This window comes from Triturus cristatus, chromosome 8 (assembly GCF_964204655.1).
Source record: "Triturus cristatus chromosome 8, aTriCri1.1, whole genome shotgun sequence".
Classification (NCBI taxonomy): domain Eukaryota; kingdom Metazoa; phylum Chordata; class Amphibia; order Caudata; family Salamandridae; genus Triturus; species Triturus cristatus.
Window position 1 is genome coordinate 1,679,394,037 of NC_140591.1, and position 10,000 is coordinate 1,679,404,036.

Sequence of the window (10,000 nt, forward strand, 5' to 3'; positions counted from 1 at the left end):
CACAACAACTACTTCCGATAATTTTACATGCTCCACCTCGGTCAGCTAACATAACATCTAACACCATACGATTCTGCAATGCAACAATTCTAGTAATTTGTAATTCTTCCGTAAGATTCCCAAGAGCAGCAGCGGTTTGATTTGTCACAGCCTCTACAACTCTTGTTAACCTTCGATCTTTCCTACTATTTAGGGCAGCTCCAACAAAGAAGAACAATCCTAAATTAAAATCAATATACTGCTGCAGGCTAGTATCGGTCTGGTCAACATCATCAATAGATAAAGTACGTTTATACCTATTTACAGTCACATTATTCAACAACTTCAAATCTTTATGATAAGATGCAGGTGCCAAGAATACAGGAGGTAATAGGAATGCTACGTAACATACTCCAGACCAACCGGCTGGCAGGCGGTAATAACCTTTATTTCCACATACGAAGTATGTATTATGGGACGCTAAGAAGGTACTGTTATTCAACCCATCAATGTTCAGGATGGTGACACAATCGCTAACACCAACAAGAATATAGCCCACACTCTGGACGCACAGGTCCGCTTGAGCTTGTGCCACTTGAATCACAAATCGGTCTTTCCCCACAGTGTCCCTAGTGTTCGTGAAAATATAGGGAATTGATTCATTGTCTGGTCGATACTCTTCCCATTCTCTAATTGTCCCATTCGCTTGTGGATAACCATCCTTATCTTGATGACATTCCCTATTAAGTCCGAAGAGTAACCGTCCCACTGTAGGTTTCCGTGTGGCAAAAAGCAAAGTGTACCATGCTCTACAAGAGCCATTATGAGAAAAAGGAAGAGGTATGAACGGAGTTCCTCCTTTCTTCTGGTGAGCTGGCATCATGCCACATATCCAACAGTTCGTAGCATTCGTGGCAACATGGGTATGATGCAACATCTGTATGAAAGTGTTATTCAAGTAAGACTGGCGATGCTTCAACTCTTGATACGGAAGGGTATAAAAATAGTGCTCCTCAGGCACTGGAGTAGTCAAAACAAGCAACTCTCGAGCAGGAGTCACATCCTCCACAAACCATGTGGTTATCCCAACAATAGCTACTGTAAGAATAAAACCTGTTGCACAAAGGATTTTCTTTTTCTCCATTTTAGAATGAAAAATCAATATCTTCCTGAAACTAAAAGGTTGTCAGAACTCTTCCCCTTAGGCAGCGGTTGATTTCTTCACCAGCGGGCCAAGACGGGTGTCGCTACACTAATGCAGGGCTGATCCCCCCCCCTTGCCACATCGGCTCTCCGTTCCACTAACCTAAGGGCCGTTCTGACAACCTGTCCTGATACTGAAGAATTCACTTCCTTGGTCTGAGATGATATCGTCTTCCTCCAGGAATCACGTGGTCCGGAAAGAGCTCCTCAGTGTCGTTCGGTTCCACAGCACGGCCTTTCTCTGCAGTCAGAATTTCTCGATGGTCGGTCAATACAGCAGGCTCCACCAATCCAGCGGCACTTTGCGACAGTGCAGGGAATGGATCCAATTCTTTCGGTTGGAAACCCGCACAGCCGTCCTCGTTGCAAGTAGGACTTGCTCAGGACCAACCCATCTCGGCTCCAAGCTGTTCGTCCTTTCAAAAATCTTCAGCATAACATAGTCTCCAGGTCGGAGACTATGACCTTCGCCTGTGGACAGATCAGGGAGCGCCTCTCGGACCTGTTGATGAATAGAAACCAAGTTATCCGTTAACTGTGCCAGATAATCATTCATCATTACACAAGGTACATCATACACAGCCTTAGGCCTTGGTGGACCCCAAATATTCATTGGGCGTCCAAAAACGATCTCATAAGGCGTGAGACCGGTTCGAGAATGTGGTATCGATCTAATTGACAATAATGCCAGTGGTAAAGAATCTGGCCAAGTCAAAGAAGTCGAAGCTTGGATCTTAGCGATCTTAAGCTTCAGGGTACCATTATACTTCTCAACCAGTCCTGCAGACTGAGGGTGAAACACTGCGTGAAACTTCTGGGTAATGCCTAGACCCTTCAGGACATACTTTATAACATCCGCTATAAAGTGAGGTCCGTTATCACTCCACAGCAGTCTACAAACGCCATATCGAGGGAAGAACTCCTTCAATAGCATCTTGGCTGTAGTCATTGCAGTATTATCTTTCGTAGGGTATGCCTCAACCCATTTACTGAAGGCACAAACGACTACTAGAACATACTTCAAATTGTTACAGCGCTCAAGCTGGATGTAATCCATCTGCAAAACCTCAAAGGGTGCAGTAGGTGTCACAAATCCTCCTGCTGGAGTTCGAGTACCCTTTCCTGGGTTATACCTCAGACAAATCATACAGGTCTGCACTACCCTCTTTGCCGTGCTAGCAATCTCTGGATGCTCCCAGACTTGAGTAAGCAATTTTACAATTGCGGAAGCTCCAACATGTGCTAGCCCATGTGCCATCTGAACCATAGGTTGTACAAAAGCTGTGGGTAACTTCCATCTATCCATCTGCTTATTTCTCCAACAACCCTCATCATCCAATTCTCCATCATTGGACCATTGCTCCCGTTCTTTGTCAGAAGCGGTCCTCTGTATTTCCAGCACTTCTCTCTTTGCATCGTGCCATCTTTCTACCTGCGACTTCACTACGTACATGGCAGTAGCACCAGGCTGCATTGCAGTCTCCCGTGCCACCCGGTCTGCCAAAGCATTCCCTTCTCCAACTTTATCAACCACTTTCTTATGGGCACTACATTTAATTATAGCAATCTTCTTCGGATATGTCAATGCAGTCAAAAGGTTGTGAACTAACTCTCCATGCATTATCTGTACTCCATGCGACGTTAGAAACCCTCTCTCCTTCCAGAGCAGGCCGAAATCGTGCGCTACTCCGAAGGCATAGCGACTATCTGTATAAACATTCACGCACAATCCTGTACTGAGCTCACATGCTCGTGTTAATGCTATAAGTTCCGCTGCTTGAGCTGATTTCTGTGGTATGCGTGCTGTCTCCACTATTGTTTGCAGTGGGGTAATTGCATACGCTGCTGAAGTCGTACCATCTGGTAGCTTCAGGCATGATCCGTCCACCCACAATTCTCCATCTACATCTGGAAAGGGCGTATCTTGGAGATCAATACGACCCTTTGTCTGTTCCTCAGTCACAAGAATACAATCATGCACTTTTCGTGCTTCAGACTGAGTTTCCGGGAACGGCAACAATGTAGCCGGATTTAACGTTACACACCTCTTTAACGTAATATGAGGAGCCAAAAGCGTCAACTCATATCCCGTTAAACGGGCACTGGTCAAATGCTGCGTTTTTGTCTGATTAAGCAGGGCATCAACAGCATGGGGGACTAATACCAACAGTTTGTGAGATAACACAATTCCCTCGCTTTGGCGTATTGACACAGCTGTCGCCGCAACCGAGCGAAAACAACCAGGCAATGCTCGGGCAACAGGATCAAGTACAGCCGAAAAATATGCACAAGGGCGCTGCTTGCCGCCGTGCATCTGCACTAAAACTGATAATGCACATCCATCTTTCTCATGCACATACAGCGAAAAGGGTTTTGTATAATCAGGGGTCCCTAACACTGGTGCTGAACAAAGGGCCTGTCGCAATTGCTGGAAGGCAATGTCACACTCATTTGACCAGGGAAGCGGAATAGGTGTGTCTTTTGTCAAAAGGGCTAATAATGGCTTGGCTATGTGTGAAAACCCTAATATCCATTGCCTACAAAAAGAAACAAGACCCAAAAATGCACGCACGTCCTTCTGTGTGGAAGGCACTGGCGTGTCCAAAATTGCTTGAATACGATCTGGTGTGAGTGCACGCCCCTCCTTAGACAAAAGGTGACCCAAATAAGTCACCTTTGGTCTACAAAATTGCAATTTCTTCCTCGATACTTTGTGATTGTGAAATGCCAAAAAGGAAAGCAAGGATAACGTACTCTTCTCACACAGCTCAGGAGTGTCAGCCGCTAACAAGATGTCATCGACATATTGTATAAGGGCGACACCCTCGGGCAGAACAAAGGAGTCCAATTGCCTTTTTAATGCTTGACTGTAAATGCTAGGGCTTTCTGTGTAGCCCTGAGGAACTCTACAAAATCGCTAAGACCTATTATTCAGAGTGAAACCAAAAAGGTATCGGCTATCAGGATGAATAGGGATCGAAAAGAAGGCATTTTTCAAATCAATAACCGAAAACGTGGTCGCTGTTGGCGGGACCAAGGTGAGCAACGTCGTGATATCAGAAACCACTGGATACTGAGGTATCACGATCTTGTTCACCTCCCTCAAATCAATGATAAACCGATAAACTTTGGCATCCGTATCTTTCTTCAAGATGGGTAAAATCGGACTGTTACAAACATTGTAGGGATCTTCCTCCACTACTCCCACCTTAATCAAATCCTGCACAATCTGTATAAGGGCCTCCTCCCCCTCCTGGGAAATACGATACTGAGGGAGGCGTGGTAACACCGCCCCCTCCTGGACACTAATATGGACAGGCGGAATCACCATCTGTCCCACATCGGTATCCGAAATGGCCCACAAAGTACGAGGGAGAGAAGCTAACACAGTATCCTCTGTAACCACACACATCCGTTCTGTCAGAGGGTGATTATTGTTTAATATCACCCGTACTCCAGCGGGGGAGCAGCGGATCGTAGCTCTGAAGTGCTTGAGCATATCCAGACCCATAATGTTGTCAGGCGTGTTCGGGGCAAGCAAAAACGGACAGGGTGCAGAAAAGGGATCAACCTGGAATGCAAGGGGTCGAGAAAGAGGGCTTCGAGAGAGTGTACCATCAAACCCTACCGATGTAACCATTAAGCCAGATGGGGGAGCCCTCGGAACCAATTGTTTAGACAGCGCACTACGAGTCGCTCCTGTATCTACTAGGAACCGATCAGTAGAACCCAAAACCTTCGCTGAGACATAAGGACCCTTCTGATCAACCGGCACTTCAACTGATTCTAACCCCCATCCAACGCATTCCTATGCATGCTGCGAATCATGGTACCCAGAGCGGTCCGTCCCTGACACTTGATACTGGTGCTGTCGATCAAAGACATTAGGTCTATCTCGCTGCTGCACGGTAGGTTCAAAACGAGCACGATCATTAGAATTCCCTCTGAGATTCGGGAAACCCCCTCTACCTCTCGGTGCACCTTGATTATGCCCCTGACGAGATGCATACAACGCCGGACAATCTCTGGCCCAATGACCCGATTGTTTACAATACGCACATTGATTCCTATTTAAATCTGAGCGACCCGAAGGGGGACCATAGAATCCTCCCCTACCTCTATTGACACCCCGACGGGGCGGACCATACACTTGCGCTAACATCACCTTCGTTTTCAAATCTTTCGATTTCTTCTCCTCCTGCCCCTTCGCTTCTTGTTCCTGACGCTCATAATACTGAGCTATAGTCAGGAGGGATGTCGGAGACGCGGTGGACCAAGAACTTTCACTCGCTTTTAAACGAGCTGCTATTTCCGGTAATAAATTCGCCACATATTTATCGGCAAAAAGGTGTCGACCCGTATCATCCGTAAGTGACTGACCACTAAAATCATGAAATGTCTCCTCAAAGCGCGTAAAGAAATCTGCAACTGATTCATCAACTTTCTGTTTACACGAGGCTAACATGTTCCAGTCAATCTTTTTAGGGGGAATAATTGTTTTCAACTTGGTCAAAATAGCAGCGGGGAGATCTAAGATAATCTGAGGCGGTTTCTGCGCGGGATTCCTCTCCCTATCCTCATCCTCAATCTCCGACCACCGAGCCTTAAAAGCGGCTTGATCATCCACCTTCCGTACAGATCGCCACATATCCGGTGGTAAAATAAGCCCAAAGAACAGATCTATATCTGCTAAGGTCATAGTACAAGAATTCAAGGCCCCTTCGACTTCTTCGTAAAAGGCCGCTGGATTCTTGCGGGGATCAGGCAATGCATTCTTTAATGCCATAACATCAGCCGTATGCCAGGGAGTATAAACCCAATTGTACACAAAATATCCCTTAGCATCGGCAGAAGTAATATCCGCACTAGTTCCCGCTCCTTTAGGAGGAACATACAAAGGTGCCGCCTCTCGCATGGGTTTAGCATGCACTAGTTCGCCCTTATCTGACTGGGAGGAAGACGGCTGCTGGTCGTCCGCCTGCAAGGTCAAGCTCTCCTCCTCCTTGTTCCGGCGCGCTTTGTCCCGCAGTCGAAGCATCTCATCCCGTAGCGCAAACAGACGTCGGACCGCATCAGGCACCTGAGAGGGAGAGAAAGTACCATTACGTAGTGCTCTAGAATCCGACACTATCTCCTGTGGCTCAAAAACATCAGAATATTTTCGAAAGGCAGCAACCACTTCATCAGAGAAAACAACAGCAAAATACAATTTCTCCCTATCCTGCCATCCTTCCAGAACCGGTAATAACTCTGCAGAAGACAGCTTATTTGAAACTGCACGATAAGAAAGTTTCCGAAGCTCACCCGAGCGCTCAAGAGATAACATGGATCGCGTGTCTATCTTATCTTTACCCGATCCGGAATCCTGAACTGTCGGAGCAGACGCACCTACATAAGGTGGCGGGGAACGATCTAATAGGAAAAAATCATCATCAAGATTAGTAAGGACAGGATAAAGAGGCTGCCGAACAGCATATTGACCCGACACTTGCAGCCTACGCTCTTTCTCTTGTCTCTCCGTCTGTTCTCTTTCCTCCCGACGCTTCACTTCCTGCGCTCTCACATGATCATTCTTCCGTTGCTCTTTTTCAAACAGCGCTTTCTCACGTTTTTCTCGCTCACGCACTTCCTTCACCCATAATCGCACACACTCGAACATATCTTGACGAGCACGCCGTTTACACATACACTGTTCCACATACTCAATCTTACGCATATCAAACGATCCATACAAAGGCCATCGTAACTCAGGATCCTTTTTGGTGTATTTCCTCCATACTGTGCTGTACATTATAGAGGAAAGACCATGCTTCACATACATATCCCTATTAGGAGTCCCCTCTGGGGGGGCTGGAGCAGATTCCTCGAGGTTTAACCGGTTCCCAAAGCAGCAGCACCACTTACGGAGTGCGCTAAAAGCAGGCATGCTCAAAAATAATGCAAAATATGCAGTATTATCAAAAAAAAATGGCACTTAAACTTTGCGCCGTTCAAATTTACACAGCTCCGGAGAAATATCTCCACATTACCTGCCTATATGTGTTGCAACGCATATATTCTCACAGTAATCAATACAAGATATGACCGGTCATCACAAGTCAAACTCAAATAGCCAAACCAGGCTTCAAAAACTCGGAGCAAGTACCGTACAACGGTTCTTACCAATCAAGAGTGTCCAGATTCCAACTGCCAAGCTCCAAAATTCGCCCAAACGGCTGTCACGGCAGAACCGACAGAAGAGGTCTCAGTCGAGGACCGGCGCCACCCAGATGGTCAGTTCGGAAGGGAAGGAAGAAAACCTCGGGATGCCAGGACTAAAATGCCTCTGGCAGTGATCACATCCCCGGCCAAATTCCTCACCTTCGTCACGACCAGTCCTTCGAGCATCCGAGTCGCCGATGAGCCCCACGTGACGGGCGCCAATTGATGAATACAGGCCCCAGCTAGGCCCGCAGGACACAAGGGTTCGCTCTCCTGCAATAGAATCTACAAGGAAGTTGGCACGGAAACTGCAAAGTACAAAGACAAAGTTTATTAACCCTTAAGGGTGGTCCTACAATCCATACAACACCCTTCAGTATTGCATAGAGTAGCACAAAGGACTTGCGTACACGGTCCCCTTTTATACACAACAGAGGGGTTCATAAGTGGGTGGATACAACATGAGACGAAGAACATTACCTTTTACGGACATTTTCGATACAGAATCAATATGTGGGCGGAGTTAACACATCTCTAAGCCCGCGAAAACATGGTCAAGCGAGGATTAACTGATAACAGATGTGGTCAAGTCTGGGCATGCGCCAGACGGACAAAGGAGCTATTTATAGACTGTTACTAGGCAGATTACAAGAGCAACTAACACGAAGATAGGACTCTTCTCGTGCTAAGCACGTGGAGACATGACAATATAAAATGGAGTCCAGACTTTAGTTAACATAACGAAAGAAACTCAGTCCTAAAGGGGAATTCATGTCTTTAGTGAATGCTTAATCACATCGTTGTTTCAATTTTCAACAGTGGGAATCTCGTTCATCCATTCATGCGTGTCACTAATTAGATGACGAGGCATTTGGCTATCTGTACCACCTCGCGGTGGCTCATTCTGGGTTATTATGCTGCCCATCAGCGTCAAATCGGTTTTGCTTCCAACAATACAACATTTGTTCGCTCCGGAGTAAAGCCACGTTTTAAGCTGTCCTCACTGGAACTGGGGTCACGTATAAGCCAGAGATAGTACACCCTGCAGTACTATTCCAACAATTTAAAATGGTCTACGGACAGTCCTGTTTAGCAGGACATCAATAATCAATGCAATATGTAGTGACTATGTGTATGTAGTTATTTGAGACCTATTTTATTCAAGACGTTTCAATAGTCATGATGTACACATTTGTATCTAAATCATTATAATATACGCACACAACTATAAAAATACACATCTATAAATTGCACATCTAGTTTGAAAATACATTTCTATAAAACTTCACATCTATAAAATCCACATCTATACTAATTCTTGTGTCAACTATTAACTATTACGTGACTGTTGAACCACATGTAAATATTAGTGAATCAACATTTAGGGTAATACGTTTATAAAAGTGACATGTGTGCTGTACGATAGTGTACATCTCAGTGTTTGACCTGAAGTTTAATTGTCCATGAATACTTGGCACATTTTTAGAGTGTCCATTAATGTAGTCAGGCAAACATTCTTCTTGAATGGGAACGACACTTGCAGACCAAGATCAGCCAGAGCAACATCATTGAGGCCAAATACCCCGACATCCGACAATAAAGCCATGAAATTTTACAGTTTTACAGTTGGTAAGATCTTTGATTTGCTGTCATAGATCCTGATAGTAATTAACTTTACTCTCATATGCTGATTCAAGGGAATTCTGTGAGTTTTCATAACAAATTGAAACATCAACCACTACAGCAGTACCATTTTTGGTGAACACTACATCTGGTTTTCTTAGTTCACCTTTACTATTTTTGACATGAGGCTCCCTGTATGTCATCCACCCACACCTTTTTGCTCTATCAATTAGCAATTCCATCACTTTGTTATGCCTTTTTATTCTTATGTCCTTGGTTTTAGGACATGCACCTGAAATATGTGAAATTGCTTCACACACATCTTTCCAGTATCTACAAGTAGCAAATGTGCGATTTCTTCCCCTAGTGATGGTTTCTCTAGTATACAAGACATTTGCTATCAACATCAGCGCAGCTATGTATTGATTTTCTTTTATTTTATTATGTTTGCTGATCCAAACATTTGAGGTTGGATTGCTTGCTAAGTATTTTACACCATCACCTTGGACAGGGAGATTTGCCCATTTCTCAAATTCCTCTTTCCTCCAATCATAAGTTGCTACCAAATTCAATTCATGACTGAGAGATCTACTGTCTAAAATGTTGAGTTTGGGTGTTATGATGATGCTTCAATTTTTTCATTGATTACTTCTCCTGCATACATGAATGAATGAGCTATGTATAGATCTGGAGCTTCCCTGAGATATAATAAGTTATTAACTTTGTTCAGACCAATTGTCGTACATAACGTTGGAATACTGAGGCCCCCAAAGGATCTTTTCAAGTATAGGAGACCATCACATGTGTACGCAGGTAGGTGTAGAAAGTGTTTGACATACTTTCTAATTATTTGATCCAGAATGTTTAAAGTTTTAGCTTCTGTTCCTGTCATTTCCAGTTTAAATGACAGTTTAGGGATCAAGTATTGACACAATATTTCTATTTTCTGTGTGGGCTTAAGTGGTAGATTGTCAAGTTTTTGAGCCCAGTTAAC